The sequence below is a fragment of the Bubalus kerabau genome, chromosome 22 (genome assembly GCF_029407905.1).
Source record: "Bubalus kerabau isolate K-KA32 ecotype Philippines breed swamp buffalo chromosome 22, PCC_UOA_SB_1v2, whole genome shotgun sequence".
Lineage (NCBI taxonomy): Eukaryota > Metazoa > Chordata > Mammalia > Artiodactyla > Bovidae > Bubalus > Bubalus kerabau.
The window spans coordinates 45,246,807-45,264,627 of record NC_073645.1 but is presented as its reverse complement, the minus strand read 5'-3'; positions in this window follow the sequence as shown (position 1 = coordinate 45,264,627).

Here is a 17,821-nt window from a genome sequence, read left to right as displayed (position 1 = left end):
GACGAGAGGAGAAGGAGCTGCAGGTGAACGTGAGTCCATGTCACCTGGGGACCTGTTAGGGTAGCAGCGCCACCTGGACAGCCACGTGGCCATGTGCACAAAGCACCTGGGTTTGCAGGTGGTGAGCTCAAGAGACAGATGTGAGTTCAAGCCATAGTTTAACTGTAATCTTACTATAATTTGAGTCATAAAGGAGAACCAAAGGGCCCAGAGGTGTGGAAGTAAGAAGAAAAGAACTGATGATAACACCCTGCAGAGCACCAGCCTCCATGCGATGGAAGAGAAGCAAGCATTGCTGAGGGTGCTTTAGGGTACCAGTGACGGGATGGTCAACTCAAACAATAAAATCAGTTCATGAAACTGGAAAGCCCAGAGGGAATCTCTGGCCTGGGCCAAGGATGCAGCCAGGTCTTCAGGGACTCATTTTCCTTCCAGTTCTTTGCTCAGCTTCTGCCAGCATTGTCTTCATCCCAAGGCTGACTCCCAGAGCTACACTCTCCTCAAAAATAAGTGCCTCTCTGCCCTGGTACAAGTCCTGAGCTTCCTTCCCTGCGGACCAGCTCAGATGGAGGCCCACTTATGAATCTGTCTCCCTGGCCAGGGGTATGGAATGTGCCGATTCACTTAACCCAGGTCATGGGCCCTACCCTGGGAGCCTGGGGTGCTATCAGCTTTCCTGAACCGCAAGGACCAATGAGGTTAGAGTTGGGAGAGAGAGAAAAGGGCCACCAAGTGTCCGTGGTCAGCAGACCCTCAGAAAGGAGGCTAGGAGATGAACTACCCAAGAGCCAGGAAGAAAACCGGCAGACAACAATGGTTATCTGAAACCAGGAAGGAATGAGCTTCAAAACAGAGGTGGTTACCAGCGTTGCTGCTAAGTCACTTCAGTTGTGTCCGACTCTGTGCAACCCCATAGACGACAGCCCACCAGGCTCTCCCGTCTCTAGGATTCTCCAGGCAAGAACACTGGAGTGGGTTGCCATTTCCTTCTCCAATGCATGAAAGTGAAAAGTGAAAGTGAAGTCGCTCAGTCATATCTGACTCTTAGCGACCCCATGGACTGCAGCCTACTAGGCTCCTCCATCCATGGGATTTTCCAGGCAAGAGTACTGGAGTGGGGTGCCATTGCCTTCTCCAGGTTACCAGTGTTAAGTGCCACATAACAGTCAAATAAAACTGGAGATTAGAAAGTATCCTGGGCTTTATGACAAGGAAGGTAAGCACCTGCTTGCATGCATGCATGCTAAGTCGCTTCAGTTGTATCTGACTCTTTGTGACCCTATGAACTGTAGCCCGTCAGGTTCCTTTGTCCACAGCATTCTCCTGGGAAGAATACTGGAGTGGGTTGCCATTGCCTTCTCCAGGGGATCTTCCTGACCCATGGATCGAACCCGAGTCTCTTGTGTCACCTGCATTGGCAAGCGGGTTCTTTACCTATCAACAAATACTTATCAAGACCCCAGCCCCTGTCAGGCCAGGTACTAGATCCTGGGATAGAGTGGCAACCAGGTCGGGCTAGAGGCTGGAGTCTAGTGGGACAGCCGACAGCCAAGTGGGCACGTGTGTAAGTACCATGATAAGGGAGACTTGGGAACAAGCTGCAGAGACACTAACACAGACTTGAGGGCTCAGGGGAAGCTCTCAGAGGAAGTAGCAGGTAACCTGACACTGGAAGGAGGCACAGGAGCTGGGCAGGCAGGTGGCGGGCTGGAAAGGGAGCCGAGTTCCAGACAGAGGAAGGCACATGCAGAGCTCAGGGATAAGAGGGGCTGCGTGAAGCTGGGTGTGGCCGGAGCACAGAGGACGGTTCAACCGTGCCCTCATCCTGGACAAAACAGGTCAGAGCCCTTGGCACACCTCCGGAGGCCTCACCCACCCAGGCCATGAATCGCTGCTCTTCGAGTGGGGTTATAACTCAACCCAGGGTGTCCCCATTGTCTCGAAGATCCTAAAGGAGGCCTGAATTAACATCTTCCTGAAGGAAGGATATGAAATACCATTTGACTATAAACTCCCAGAGGACAGGGGTTGTCATCTGTTTTCATTCACTGCCATCTCCCAGGCCTGAGACATGGTAGGCTTTCAACAAATAATTGTGGAATAAATAAAGGAAGCAAGCAAGGAGGAAGGAAACCGCTGACTTCCCTGCCTGATTCCCCTTTCTGGCCATCTCATCAAAAAACAACAAATAGGGACTCCCCTGGCAGTCCAGTGGTTAGGACTCCGCACTCCCAATGCAGGGGGCACGGGTTCCATCCCTGGTTGGGGAACTTAGATCCCCCATGACGCACCGAGCAACCTAAAAAACAAAAACTAAAAAAAAAACAAAAACAAAAAAAAAACAAACAATAAATAACGCAGATTCGTGAACACACCTGGCATTTACATTATTCCTAAAAGGTCACCAGGTACCCTTAAAATGGCCTGCTTGGGAATCAATGTCAATCTTAGGGGGAATTCATTTTGTTGTGAGTGTGGGCATTGCTTGCCTGCCTTCATTTGTAATTCAGCCTCAGAGGAGGCAGGCAACGGGACTGGGAGAGGATGAAGTTCTCATCTCTAAGTGCCATCAATGTCTACTATTTCCAAGTGCTTTTTTCTACCTAATAGGTAGACTATATCTTGAAATGGAGCTGGTCAAGATCTTTTCACCTCCCATTTCAATGAGGCTGTAGTTTAATTGGAGGTAGAATAACATTTACATATATAATCATTACATCTCAACAAGAGGCAACTAAAAGCTCCTTATGAATGCATATCCTGCCACCTTGTTTCATGAAACATCCTTAACACTGGCTAATTTTCTGTTTGGGTGATATTGATAGATTATATCAATGAAAAACTTTGTTAGAGTATGTGTCTGAGGATTAAAAGAGACCCTGTTATAAAATGTCAGTTTTCTCATATTTAGAATAAAACTGATCACGATCCTATGCATAGTAATAATTTATGTGCACACAAATATTTAGCGCTTTTCATGCTCTTTCAATCAGTACTTTCTCCTTTGAACCCTGGAACAGCTCCTCGAGGTACATAAAGGGAGACATCACCGCTCATTTATCAGTGAGGAAAAGAGAGGCACTGCGAGGTGAGGTGACTTATCTAAGATAAATGGGGTGACAAAAACCAGTTCTTACTCCCATGCTCTTTCTATCCTTTCATGTGATAAAGCGATACATACTATGGTTTTCTAGAATTATTGTTTGCCCAAAGTTTACACCACTTAGGTGCAGAGTGACACTGTTAGCCAAGAAACCACAAGAGATGTGCATAAGCTATTCATTGCAAGACTTCAAGAGTGAGAGAATGCTAGAGGGTCCGTGACTCAGAGAAGGGGCTCTTAACTAAGGCTGCCTGGGTTCAGACTCAGGCTCTGTCACTAACACCTGCGTGAACCATGGGCCAGTTCCTTCATGGCCCTGCCCCTGGTGGACATGAGGGGTTGTCTGTTTCCCCAGCCTTCTATTTTGAGGTCCTCATGAATACAAGAACACTGCCTCTAACTGCCAGCTCCCAGGGTAGCAAAAGTGATCTCGCTCACTGTGGTATCAGCGACCCCATCAGTGACCCTATGGACTATAACTCGCCAGGCTCCTCTGTCCGTGGGATTTTCCCCGGCAAGAATACTGGAGTGAGTGGCCATATCCTTCTGCAGGGGTATCTTTTCCCACCCAAGGACTGAACTCGCGTCTCCTGTGTTGCAGGTGGATTCTTGGCCACTGGGCCACTGGGAAAGCCCAGCAAAAGCACTCTAAGCTAAGCCAATCAATTCATTCCATCCCTCAGGCCATGTCATGGAGTCAGTCAAGGCCACGTGACCCACGATAGTCCAATCAGAGGGAACCCCAGGACTCTCGCAGGGAATGCTGGGACAAAACCCTCCCGCCGTGTGTGAACGAGGAAGCACAAAGTCCTAGGAGCTGCTGGCAGCCGTCTTGGGTCCACGAAGGGATTCAACCTTAGGAAGAAGGGGACATTCTGAAAGGCAGAGGGACACATGGAGAGACCCTGGATCCCCCCCCCCGCATATCGCTGTTGAAACTCTGACTCAAACCTGCCCTTAACTCTGACTCTCAATTACTTGAAATAATAGATTATTGTTTCTGCCAGTTTGACTCGGGTTTCCCAGTGCAACCAAAAACACCCCAACCAATCTGCCCAAACTTCTCAGCTGTAGGACAGCAATAATAATCACCCTCCTAAGTCTGCTGTGAGGCTCAAAGGAGATACCACACATGATTCCTGGCTCTGTCCTATTCCTGACCAGCCCTCTACCCCACCTATGGCTGGGTGGGATCATCTCATCCTCTTTGTCTCACTGTAAAGTCTGGTTCTTTGTGCTAACAAAAAAAAGCCAAGTCTTTCAAAAATAAATATCACATTTAGCCTCAGGGCTCTAGATGAACCATACTTAAATGCAGGGGCTCAGTGAGGATGTGCTGCTTGGAAATCATGTTCTATTAGAAACTGCTGTAGCGGAGGGCAGGGCTATTTGGTCATCATCATACTGCTCGTCACTTCCAGGCATTTGGCGATTTTACTACCTTTTCCCCAGTATCCCCTGGGTGGGTGTCCTTAACCTATTATGTAATGATATTTCAGGGTCTGGGAGATAAATTGCTCTCTGCGTAAAATATGGCGGTGGATCTATACCCCTAAGCTCCAATAATTAGTTTTTAATGTAACTACAGTTCTTTCGAGGAGATGTTTCCATGCTCTAAAATCTTCTTAAAAGCATCCCTTAGGCTGAAATTAACTTGGAAGGAGTGTCATGGAGGCCTGTGGCGAGGGGTGAGCTGGGCTCAGGTTACCAGGCAGCCTGCCGTGATTCATGGGCCTCGGGCAGAGGGAGGCTGGCCCTCCGCTCACCTCCGTGGCCAGGCCTGCTCCAGCCTGTAGCCACCAAAGCAAAGGGCGAGAATGCACTTCATCACCCAACGTGACACTCGGAATAATGGTTACAGATGGGTTTTCAAGAGGGGGAAGGATGAGGAAGGCGCAGGCTGGGGGCAAATAGGGGAGGAGGGGATGGGAATGAACTGGGAGTGGGGAGGGGGGGCACCTCCCAAGACCTCCCTTTTCAGGATATCAAAGAGTTTTCTTTATCCAGACAATTGTGGATTTCTTTTCTATTAGGTCAAAAATATCTAGTTCAGTAAGGCATTTAAGATTCATAAGGGACCACAGCCAGCCTGTTCCTTTGGAAGAAACACCAGATTCTTTCTGGAAATGCTTCGCTTCCCAGCTGTGGAGTCCCAGCCTGCTCCAGGTCTTTCCCCATCCTGCAGGCACAGGCACTCCCCGCCTTCCTCCTGGTCATCTCAGCACGAAGGTTGTCCCGGCTCTGCAAAGACAAACTTTCACCATCCTGTCTGGAGGTGGCACAACTGTACAGACTTCATCTGGGGTATTACTATTCGCCTGGAGGGAATTAACCGTTCATGTGCTTAACTGGTTACATAAAGAACAGCAAACGAGAATCCGCATAAGCCTGAGGATCCAGAAGGAACAGGATACCATAAAATGCCAAATTCTCCACAGATCCCAAAGAAATTCCAAGTCCCCAAATATCCAGCAGATCTATGAAAACATGTCCTTTCCTTCTGCCTGAAGCTAACCTAAGAAAAAAGAGTGGTTTAAAAATAATGCAAATGGGCGATTTACTTCCATCACTGGACACACAAGGAGGCCCTGGACAGCTCCCGTCAGGGTGTGCTCTGGCTGTCGGGTCAGGGAGCCTACCTGGTGCATGTAGGCACTGAAGGGGGAGCTGAAGGCTTAGTGCCTTCTCGTGCTGGGAGGTTTCCATGGTCTTGAGCAGATTCCTAGAGGAACTGACCAGTCTGTCCATTTCCTCCAATGACTCGGGCTGAAGGCTATCGCTGGGGCTCACCGCTGAGGCCCCAGAGGAGTTCCCGGACTCCCCCATCACATCAGCCAGCGGGGCTCACAGCTCTCCCATTCTTCCCTGGCCTGTTCAGTGCAGCAACACTCCCCTCCCCCAGGAGAGGCCCAACAGCCATGACCTCCAGAGGAAGCCAAATAGCCACGAAAACCTTTAGAGGCAAACATTCCAAAAATTATATATATCCCATGTCCATAAAAGAAGGAGGGTGGAGGTGAGGCCTCTGTTATAGATGGATGGTTGAGGTGATGGGTGGAATGTTCCAGAACTGGAAGCTACAGAATGGGGGCAGAGCCTGGCTCCAAGTGCTTACCAGCTATGTGACCTCATGTGAATGACTCTCCCCACCCCCCCGCCCCAGCCTCAGTTTCCTCCTCAGGGGAATGGGCAGTGGCGATGGAACCACTTGGTCTCACTGTTGAGGGGCTCAGCAGAGGGCCTGACAGAGTAGCTGCATCTCTCCTTACTTCTGGGGACCAGTTAGCCAGGTCCATCCTCCTGATTCAGTCATTCCTCTTCTAGAACTGTTTCCCAAGGAAACGACCAGAAATGTCCCATAAAGACTCATGTGCAAGGGTACGCGTCCAAGCACTATTTAAAGCAGGAATAAGTGGAAATAAACTGAACACCCGGGAGTCACAACTGGCTAAGTAATCATGGTGAATCCACATATCGGGATCCGCGCAGGATGGAGCCCCCAGAGCCACACCGAGTGCGGTCAACTAAGGAAAGAGCCAGCTTGCACTCACAGGATTACGGGAGCTCTCCGCACCTACGCCCAGGAGATATTTCAATATCTGGTCATCGTAACCATTAATATTTAAAGTCAGCATTGACGTATATGCACTGCTGTGTATAAAATAGATAACTAATGAGAGCCTACTCTGCAGCACAGGGACCTCTACTCAATGCTCTTGGTGACCTAAATGGGAAAGAAATCCAAAAAAAGAGGGGTATGTGTATACGTATGACTGATTCACGATTTTTGTGCTGTACAGTAGAAACTAACACATTGTAAGACAATTATGTTCTAATAAAAATTAATCAGAAATAAAATGAAGAAAAACAATTTTAAGTCAGAAGTAATAACAATAAAAATTATTAGACCCTGAGTGTCCTAGACTAGTGGTCTGTAAGCCTGGGTGCACCTTAGAATCACCTAAAGAAACTTTAAAAATACAAACACCCAAACCACATCCCAGAGCCATTAATTCAAAACCCTCAGGATGGAGCCAAGGCAATGAGCATTACTTTTTTATAATTCCAACTGACAGCCCAAATTGAGACCCACTAAAACCTATTAAAGTGGAATTCAAAAAGTTCTCAGAAAAGATGAGTTTGACAATCAGTTCAGGACATATGAGAGGCCCTGAAGAAGTCAGTTCTATTTCTGCAGTCAAATTGTTCCTGAAGGGGAATTCGCTGGCTGTCCAGTGGTTAGGAGTTGGCACTATCCCTGATGTGGCCCAGGTTCAGTCCCTGGTCAGGAAACTAAGATCCTGAAAGCCGTGTGGCATGGCCAAAAAAAAATTACCCAAAAGAAAAAAACAAATTATTGCCAAAGAGAAGGGAGGGAAACGTAACCAAAAACAAAACAAAACAAAAAAAACAGCAACAACAAAAGATGTAGAGAGCCAAGGAGAAAAACGGGCACTTAAAATATGTCCTAAGCTTATAAGAAAGACTTGCTGATGGTCATTAAATATAAAATGAGTGATGCTTATAAAGTTGTGAGGCAGTGACCCTTCTGTTGACCCCTAGAGGTGGATAGAGCTGTGGAATTCATCCAGTCTTTCTGCCAATAAGGCCCAGTCTCATATTTCCCCACCATGGAAAGAATTCCCCTCAAAAGAAAAAAGATACCACATGTGTTTTTAACTCTATTTGGAACCTACGGGAGGAAAGGAGATGGACAAAGGGACTCTTTTCCAACTTAAAGAAAAACAGAGATTTTAAAAAAAGGAACAGTAAATTATTCATGGTTAACAAGAAACTGAGACCCAACGTAACTGAGATCATAGAAGAGCTCAGGATCATTCAAATGGGTTCAAGTGTTTAAGCCCAAATAGAAACATCCTGAGATGAAGGAAGAGTTTGTGGATTTAATCTAAGGACAGCTATCAGCATTCCCTGGAAACCAGGTTAAACTGGGGAACCTAGAAAGCAACAAATACCACTGCTATTCTCAAATAAGGTTGTATCCCAGAAACTTGGGGTTGCTGAATTTACACCTTCACAAAATTCTTACATGAATTAATAAACAGATGGTGTGTCCAAATTGAGAAAAGAAAGGAAGGAAGGAAGCATTGATTACGAGCAATCAACATGAACATACTCAAGAATTCACTCCAGACACAGGGTAGCTAGATAAGTAGATTAGGAAGAAACACAGAAATGGTCCTATGAGATCTCTAATCTTCCATTGTAGCCTTATGATGAGAACACGCATCACGTGCCTTGATGATGGTAGATGGTGAGGTGAACACCCAAGGCCAGAATCTTGGTCCCTCTGTCATTCCCAGCCTCGAAAGGCCCTGGTGGTAAATGTGGGAAGGCTTGACCACCTGGGCCCACCCTCATCAAAATGGCATCATCTTTTAAAATTTGACATGTCTGTCTGTCTGTCTGTTTACCTATGTATTTGAGGCAACTTTAAAAGATATGCCAAACTGGGATGACCCAGAGGGGTGGGGTGGGTAGGGAGGTGAGAGGGGGTTTCAGGATGGGGAACACATGTACACCCATGGCTGATTCATGTCAATGTATGGCAAAACCACTACAATATTGTAAAGTAATTAGCCTCCAACTGAAATAAATAAATTAAAAAAAATAAAATTAATAAATAAAAGGTATGTTGAGCAGGTTATTAAAAATAGAATCAGAAAATCAAGACTGTAAAAAGGAAGAAGAGACAGACATTCAAACCAGAAATGTTTCCAAGAGTGAGCATTACGTTTGACTCTGCGTTTCTCAGCAGCCAGGGCCTCCCTGGTGGCTCAGAGGTTAAAGTGTCTGCCTCCAATGCGGGAGACCCGGGTTCGATCCCTGGATGGGGAAGATCCCCTGGAGAAGGAAATGGTAACCCACTCCAGTATTCTTGCCTGGAGAATCCCATGGACGGAGAAGCCTGGTAGGCTACAGTCCACGGGGTCGCAAAGAGTTGGACACGACTGAGCGACTTCACCTTCACCTTCTCAGCAGCCAAGGCAAGAAGGGAAGCATGATTAGTTTCACTTCTGCTCCTAGAAAGATGATGCATTTTTATCTTGGTACCAAACCAAAAGAGAAATCTACCTTCACCTTCTCAGCAGCCAAGACAAGAAGGGAAGCATGAGTAGTTTCACTTCTGCTCCTAGAAAGATGATGCATTTTTATCTTGGTACCAAACCAAGAGAGAAATCTATCAGTTGGGACCTCACACAGGATACATTGACCAAGCCTATCACAGCAACGTCTTCAGTGACGGCACATGTGTGCTAAGTTGCTTCCGTCGTGTCTGTCTCTTTGTGACCTAGTGGACTGCAGCCCACCAGGCTCTTCTGTCCATGGGATTCTCCAGGCAAGAGTACTGGAGTGGGTTGCCATGCCCTCCTCCAGGGGATATTCTCGACCTCGGGATCATTTTCGTCTCCTGCATTGACAGGTGGGTTCCTTCACACTAGGGCCATGTGGGAGGCCCTCAGTGAGGATACAGCAAGAAATGCTCAGTACACTCCATTTAGGATAATTTGCAGAGTTTCATGAAGGGGCTCCTTACAAAGGGAAGAGCAGGGTGCAGGAAGCCACAGGACCAGTGCTCTATCCTGGAGGCTGCTGGTGCTGGGGCTATTACACCCTGGGCTGGCAGAGACAACAGCGGGATGCAGTCAGCCCAGAATGGGGCTCTGCCTCCTCCCACTCTCCAGTCCCCAGCCAAGGCCCCCTCTGAGCCCAGGGAGAAGTCAGAAGGAGCCCCCTGGATGCAGTCCTCACAGAGCAGCCTCCTGGGATACAGGGGAGTGGGGAGAAAGACAAGGAGTGAATCTGGAGGGGTAAAGAGCAGAGAACTACTGTAAGTGGCTTTGTGGTTTCACAGAAAGTATAAACAGGATTTGATAATACTGCTTTTCATATAAAAAAGAGAGATAAATGGATTTTCAACATAATTCAGAAAGGACATTCTACAAAGTAGATGCTAATGTCACTTTCTTATGATGTGAAAGTGAAAGTTGCTCAGTCGTGTCCGACTCTTTGCGACCCCATGGACTATACAGTCCATGGAGTTCTCTAGGCCAGAATACTGGAGTAGGTAGCCTTTCCCTTCTCCAGGGGATCTTCCCAACCCAGGGATCGAACCCTGGTCTCCTGCATTGCAGGCGGATTCTTTACCAGCTGAGCTACAAGGGAAGCCCAAAAGTACTGGAGTGGGTAGCCTATCCCTTCTCCAGAGGATCTTCCCAACCCAGAAATCAAACTGGGGTCTCCTGCATTGTAGGTGGATTCTTTACCAACTGAGCTATCAGGGAGCCATTCTGATGATGCAACATGATACAGAAAGAATTTAGAACTCCCCGAGGGTTAAACGGACCATGTGTCCTTTATGTGGTATTCTAAAATTGACACTTCCCTCTTTGCAGGGGAGGCGATCAAAGAGCACCTAGTGTGCTGATGTGTTCTTTTAGTGGCTGAAGAAAGATCTGCTGAGTTTTAAATCCCAAAGGAACGAGAAGCAGAGTGGAGAGGATAGTCTGTTCTGACTCAGGTTTTGCCCGGAGGGAAGACCAGGGATTGAAGAGCCATTCATTTGAGCAGCCATGAAGGTAAACAGGAGTTGTTCCTGGAGAAGACAGTTGAGAACATAACAACTACCTTCAGTATTTGAAAGACTGTCCTTCAGCAAAGAGATTGTCTAGTTCTCTGTGTCATTTCAGAGGACAGAGCAAGGACCAATGGGAGAAGTAGATAAATTGCAGCTCCATAAAGGAGATGGTTAGACAGCATCACTGACTCAACGCACATGAACTTGAGCAAACTCCGGAGACAGTGAAGGACAGAAGTCTGGTGCGCTGCAGTCCTTGGGGTCACAAAGAGTCGGACACAACTGAGCGACTGAACAACAAAGGGAGAATTTTCCAGGAATTCAGGCTACCAAAACAAGGAGTGAGCTACTGCAAAACAGGAGTCGACCTCATATTACTCCAGCAGCGGCTACAGGTAGATGACAAAGGGATGAACACAGTGGCCTGTGTTGAGTTTACTTGCTTCCAAGTAACTTTGCTATGTACTTGACAGGCATAGATTCATTTACTCTTCTAAGGATGTAGTGACATCATCCCCAACTTCAAAAGAGGAAATAAAGGACACGGTTGGTAACTGATAGAGCCCAGATTTGGTCCTGCTCATCCAAGTCCAAGTGCATGTGTTTAAGTAGGCAGCCCAGCCCCTTCTGCCCTAGAGGGGATTCCTACTTTCAGTGGAGGGTGTAACTCATGATGCTCTTCAGCATCTAAATTTCTCCTTTTCCCAAACTGAACATAATTATGCTAAAATCCAGGGATCCTCTTGAAAGAATTATGAAAGGTGAGATCCTTGTGGCCTGGGATGGCAGGAAAGAATGACAGTCTTGTGGGAGGGGCTGATGTGAATGCAGTTGAGAGGGGAGGATGCTCCGTGTAAGGGAACAGGGGAGAGAAAAGAGCTGCAACCAGAACAAGGACTGGAGAGGAGTCTGCAGTGGCTACAAGACCAGTAGAGTTGGAGCCATAAATTCAGAGCAGTTGGCTGGGCTACAGCATGGAAAGCCCTGGATGCCAGGTTGGGAATTCAGATCTTATTGGTGGATAAAAGGAAATCATTGAAAGTGTGAGGGAAGGAGAGTGACACAATGAAAGCACCATTTTAGAAAGATTAGCCTGGCAATAGGGCTTAGGTGGTGCTAGTGGTAAAGAATCGGCCTGCCAATGCAGGAGACTCAACAGACAAGGGTTTGACCTCTAGGTCGGGAAGATCCCCTGGAGTAGTAAATGGCAACCCACTCCAGTATTCTTGCCTGGAAAATTTCATGGACAGAGAATGGTGGGCCCCAGTCCATGGGGTTGCAAACAGTTGGACATGACTAAGCAGCTGAGCACACACACAGCCTGGCAGTGAGGTAGAGGACAGATTACAACAAAGATACACCGGAAGTGGGAGGCCACAAGGTGGGAGGCCTAGGCAAGATACAGGAAGATCAACATAAGTAACTCAGTGTCATTTCAAGGTGGGAATTTGCCTTCTGGGCTAAGAACAGGACTACAGATTAGTGCTGGTCTCCAGGATCAATGCAGTTAGCTAAATGTGATGCGCTGGGAATTCCCTGGTGGTCCAGTGGTTAAGAATCTGCCTTGCAATGCAGTGGACATGGGTTCGATCCCTGGTTGGGGAACTAAGATCCCACATGCCATGGAGCAACTTACGCTCATGTGTTACAACCAGAGAGTCCATGCACCACAATGAAAAGATCCGTCCTGCCACAACTAAGACCCGACGCAGCCAAAATAGATAAATAAATAAATGTTATATGTTTAGTATGTGCACACCTTCTTGCAACAGCTAGTTAATTAAATACCCATATTAATAATCAACCTGATCGTTTTCTGTGGCAGAGCTCTTGAGTCATCCTGGACATCCTCCATGAACCACACCTCCAGGGGGCCGTGCATTTATGAAGTCACCTCCCCTTGTCTCCGGCTGAGCTGCCACTGCTGTAAGCTGTTCAGTTCAGTCCCTCAGTCGTGTCCAACTCTTTGTGACCCCACGGACTGCAGCACACCAGGTCTACCTGTCCATCAATCTCTTGTCCATTGAGTCGGTGATGCCATCCAACCATCTCATCCTCTGTCGTCTACTTCTCCCGCCTTCAATCTTTCCCAGCATCAGGGTCTTTTCCAATGAGCCAGTTCTTCACATCAGGTGGCCAAAATATTGGAGCTTCAGCTTCATCATTAGTCCTTCCAATGAATATTCAAGACTGATATCCTTTATGATTGACTGGCTTGATCTTCTTGCAGTCCAAGGGACTCTCAAGAGTCTTCTCCAACACCACAGTTCAAAAGTATCAGTTCTTCAGTGCTCAGTTTTCTTTATGGTCCAACTCTCACATCCATACATGACTACTGGAAAAACCATAGTTTTAACTAGACAGGGCTTTGTCAGCAAAGTAATATCTCTGCTTTTTAATATGTTGTCTGGGTGGTCATAGTTTTTCTTCCAAGGAGTAATTGTCTTTTAATTTCATGGCTGCACTCACCACCTGCACTGATTTTGGAGCCCAAGAAAATAAAGTCTGTCACTGTTTCCATTGTTTCCCCACCTATTTGCCATGAAGTGATGGGATCAGATGCCATGGTCTTCATTTTTTGAATGTTGAGTTTTAAGCCAGCTTTTTCACTCTCTTCTTTCACTTTCATCAAGAGCCTCTTTAGTTCCTCTTCATTTTCTGTCATAAGTCTGGTGCCATCTGCATATCTGAGGTTATTGATATTTCTCACAACAATCTTGACTCCAGGTGTAACCTATAAGATGCAGCAGAATTGACTTTGTACCAGTTCTGAGCCTCAGCCTATAGAAAGTTTGGAGGCTTCTGCTTTTTATCTCTTAGGAGCCATGTAAGAAGTCCAGGATACACCATGTGGTGAGACCACAAGGAGGGCATTACAGAAAGAGAAAGGCCCTCCAGGAGGGACCACTTGGAGGAGGAATGAGCTCGGCCAACACTGAGCCCCAAACATGTGACCCCAGTGGACCTGTTGGAGGCCCCAGCCCAGGAGCCTTTCTAGCTGAGCCACCAGACACAGGAGTAGAGAAGACACATATCTGCCCCAGGAGATATCAAGCGGAAGAGAGGCAGACTGATCCCACTGCATCCTGTCCAAATTCACAACCCACAGCATCATGAGAAATAGTTAAGGGCCTGTTGTTTGAAGCAACTTAATTCTGGGGGTAGTTTCCAACACAGCAATAGATAACTGAAAGTGAGATCTCCTAGACTCACTAAAAACCCTTGTCCGTGTGACTTACCTCCCCCAACCCAAGAGGAGGGGTCCAGCAGCCTTGTTGGGAACACGTAACTCCATTCCAACCAGGCATGACTGGCTTCAGGACACAGTCTAGAATCAAAGCTGGGATGTGATAGCCTTGGTCCCTGAGACTGGCAACAGTGGAGACCTGGTGCCTCTCAGGGTTATGGGAGAGCCATCCACAGCCACAAGGTGAGAGCCCAGGCAAGCAGAAAAAGATGGCAGATGTGACACTTTCCAACTCCTGCTTCTCCTTCCCCATGAGCCCCACAGTAACTCACGTGACTCTGAGTGGCTCACACTTCCCTTGTGCAGTTGGTAGCAAAGCAGATGGTATCAGCACCGCTTTCTCCCTGCCTGTCCTGTGCACTGGTCATCCTGGAAGAAGGAGGTATTGTGTGACCGCTTCTAAGGCTGGAAACACATATTCAGTTGGCTACTAAATGATCGGCATAGTGTTAAAGCAGCCCTGAGTCTCTCAACAAAACCCCTCCTCCCTACAATTTTTGTGTGTCTCAGTTCAGTTCAGTTCAGTCGCTCAGTCGTGTTCAACTCTTTGCGACCCCATGAATCGCAGCATGCCAGGCCTCCCTGTCCATCACCAACTCCCGGAGTTCACTGAGACTCACGTCCATCGAGTCGGTGATGCCATCCAGCCATCTTACCCTCTGTCGTCCCCTTTTCCTCCTGCCCCCAATCCCTCCCAGCATCAGGTCTTTTACAATGAATCAACTCTTCACATGAGGTGGCCAAAGTACTGGAGTTTCAGCTTCAGCATCAGTCCTTCCAATTAACACCCACGACTGATCTCCTTCAGAATGGACTGGTTGGATCTCCTTGCAGTCCAAGGGATTCTCAAGAGTCTTCTCCAACACCACAGCATCAATTCTTTGGCGCTCAGCTTTCTTCACAGTCCAACTCTCACATCCATACATGACCACTGGAAAAACCATAGCCTTGACTAGACAGACCTTTGTTGGCAAAGTAATGTCTCTGCTTTTCAATATGCTATCTAGGTTGGTCATAATTTTCTTCCAAGGAGTGTCTTTTAATTTCATGGCTGCAGTCACCATCTGCAGTGATTTTGAAGCCCAAAAAAATAAAGTCTGACACTGTTTCTACTGTTTCCCCATCTATTTCCCATGAAGTGATGGGACCAGATGCCATGATCTTCGTTTTCTGAATGTTGAGCTTTAAGCCAACATTTTCACTCTTCTTTCACTTTCATCAAGAGGCTTTTTAGTTCCTCTTCACTTTCTGCCATAAGGGTGGTGTCATCTGCATATCTGAGGTTATTGATATTTCTCCCGGCAATTTAAATTCCCAAAGCACTTTCACTTATCATTAATAGGATGATGAGAATTAATATTTACACAGCAGACACTCTAACAAATGCTTTATATCCATTGGGGCATATCAGCCTTCTAGCAGCCTTATGAGGTAGGGATGTGATTCTCCCAGTTTACAGATGAGGAAACTAAGGCTTGGTGGGGGTGGGAGGGACTCACTTGCCCGAAAAGCCACACACCCAGGAAATGGTAGAGGCAGCATATGTCCAGAGAGTGCCCACTCTAATGGGCTCTTCTTGAGCTAGTCTCTTTTTATAGATGGACGCTCTGCTGAAGGACCACAGGGAGGCCCCTGTCCTCTCTGGTGGTGGCCTGGGACCTTCTCTGCACTGTCCCGCAGCTTCATCCTGCAGGACTTGCCCCATCTCTGGACTGCATTGGGGGAGGGTGAGGAAGATGGTCAGATGTGGGCAGCCAGGGAGGAGGCGGAAGAAGGGGGCGGCGTGAGCACATCCCCATCCTGCTCCTCACCCCAGCTCACCCCAACACAGAACACCAGGGCCCAATGAGAGAAAAGCACCCAGCCTAAGGCAAGGAAAAGTAGGGTGAGTTTCAGGTCACCCAGATTACCTCTGGTCTGTCTGGACCCATTCTCATTACTCAGAAAAACTTTCACCCAGTGCCTGCATCTCTAAAAATACAACTTATGTGTGCCTCTCATCATAAAAAAAAAAAAAAAAAAGCCATGAGAGTTACCAACAGATGCTAAAATTATTGGGTGAAAGTTTGATGGGGAATAAGATACTTACAAGGCTTAGATTAGTTATTAATTACAAAGGGAAAAACTGTAACTTAACAGTGACAGACAGTACAAAGAAATCCAAGGCAATGTCACTGTCAGAGGACAAATCAGTGTCACACGCCTCCAGGCACAGCAACGCCTCCTGAGAAGACAGCATCTGTGGTTTCCTGCCAAAAGCAATCTGAATCTAAACACGAGGAAACCTCAGACAAACCCAAAGTGAGGGATATTCTTCAGAATGAAACTAGCCTACCTGATTCAAAATCCCAAGGTCATACTTTATAGCACAGGGAACTCTGTTCAAGGTTATGTGACAGCCTGGATGGGAGGGAAGTTTCAGGGAAAATGTGAAAGTTGCTCAGTCGTGTCCAACTCTTTGTGACCCCATGGACTATACACAGTCCGTGGAATTCTCCAGGTCAGAATACTGGAGTGGGTAGCCTTTCCCTTCTCCAGGGTATTCTTCCAACCCAGGGATCAAATCCAGGTCTTCCGCATTGCAGGTGGATTCTTTACCAGCTGAGCCACAAGGAAAGCCTGAGAATACTGGAGTGGGTAGCCTATCCCTTCTCCAGCATATCTTCCCAACCAAGGAATCGAACCGGGGTCTCCTGCATTGCAGGCAGATTCTTTACCAACTGAGCTATCAGGGAAGCCCTCAGGGAGAATGGATACATGTATATGCATGGCTGAGTCCCTTTATTGTTCACCTGAAATTATCACAACATTACTTGTTGGCTAAACCCCAATATAAAATAAAAAGTTAAAAAAAAATATCCCAAGGTCAGAATTCCCTGGCGGTCCAGTGGTCAGGGCTAGGTGCTCTCAGTGCCAAGGGCCCAAGGTCCCTGGTCAGGGAACTAAGATACTACAAGCCATGCAGTGAAGCCAAAAAAAAAAAAAGAACCAAGCAAAAGTGGCAAGGTCATAAAAGGCCAAGAAAGCCTAAAGAACCATCCCACATAAAAGGAGATTAAAAAGATAGGATAATCAATGTGATGTATGATCCTTGATTGGATCATAGACCCAAGATGGAGCAAGCGGGTGGAGATGAGGGGAGGTAGAAACTTACTATAAAGGACTTTACTCAGGAATTGTAGTTATTTAAATATAAACTGTGGGTTAAATAATAGCCTGCATGGATCAACGTCCCATTTCCTGATGTTGATACTCTTACTGTGGTTGGGTAAGAGAATGAATGTCTTGGTTCTCAGGGAACGTACACTGAAGTGTCTATGAGCAAAAGAGGAATTGCACAAATAAAACAAATGGTACCAACAGATGAATCTAGGTGAGACTGGTACTTAGGAGTTCTTTCTGTGAGTTTGAATCGTTTCAAAATTAAAAGTTTAAAAATTATGCACAAGTATTACATTTGCAACCCACTCCAGTGTTCTTGCCTGGAGAATCCCAGGGACGGCGGAGCCTGGAGGGCTGCCGTCTATGGGGTCGCACAGGGTCGGACATGACTGAAGTGACTTAGCAGCAGCATTACATTTGGACGCTGGGAGGAAAGACATTTTAAGGACAGGCTTTGAGCTGCGGCATCTTGCAGCCAGTCCAAAAAAAGAAAATGCCTTCTTTGGATTTTCTTAAGGTCTCTAAATGCATGGCCACGCTCTTTGCACTCCCCGAATGGGAAGAGGCCCCCGTCCTCAGAGATGCAGGTCACTGGCCTGAAGCTCCAAGTGTCTGAAGGAGGAGCAGAGAAGTGCAGGGGGGACCCCGGGAAGCGCCGGAGACAGGAAGTAACAGCCCTCCTCCTTCACAGCAATTTGATCAAAATGGT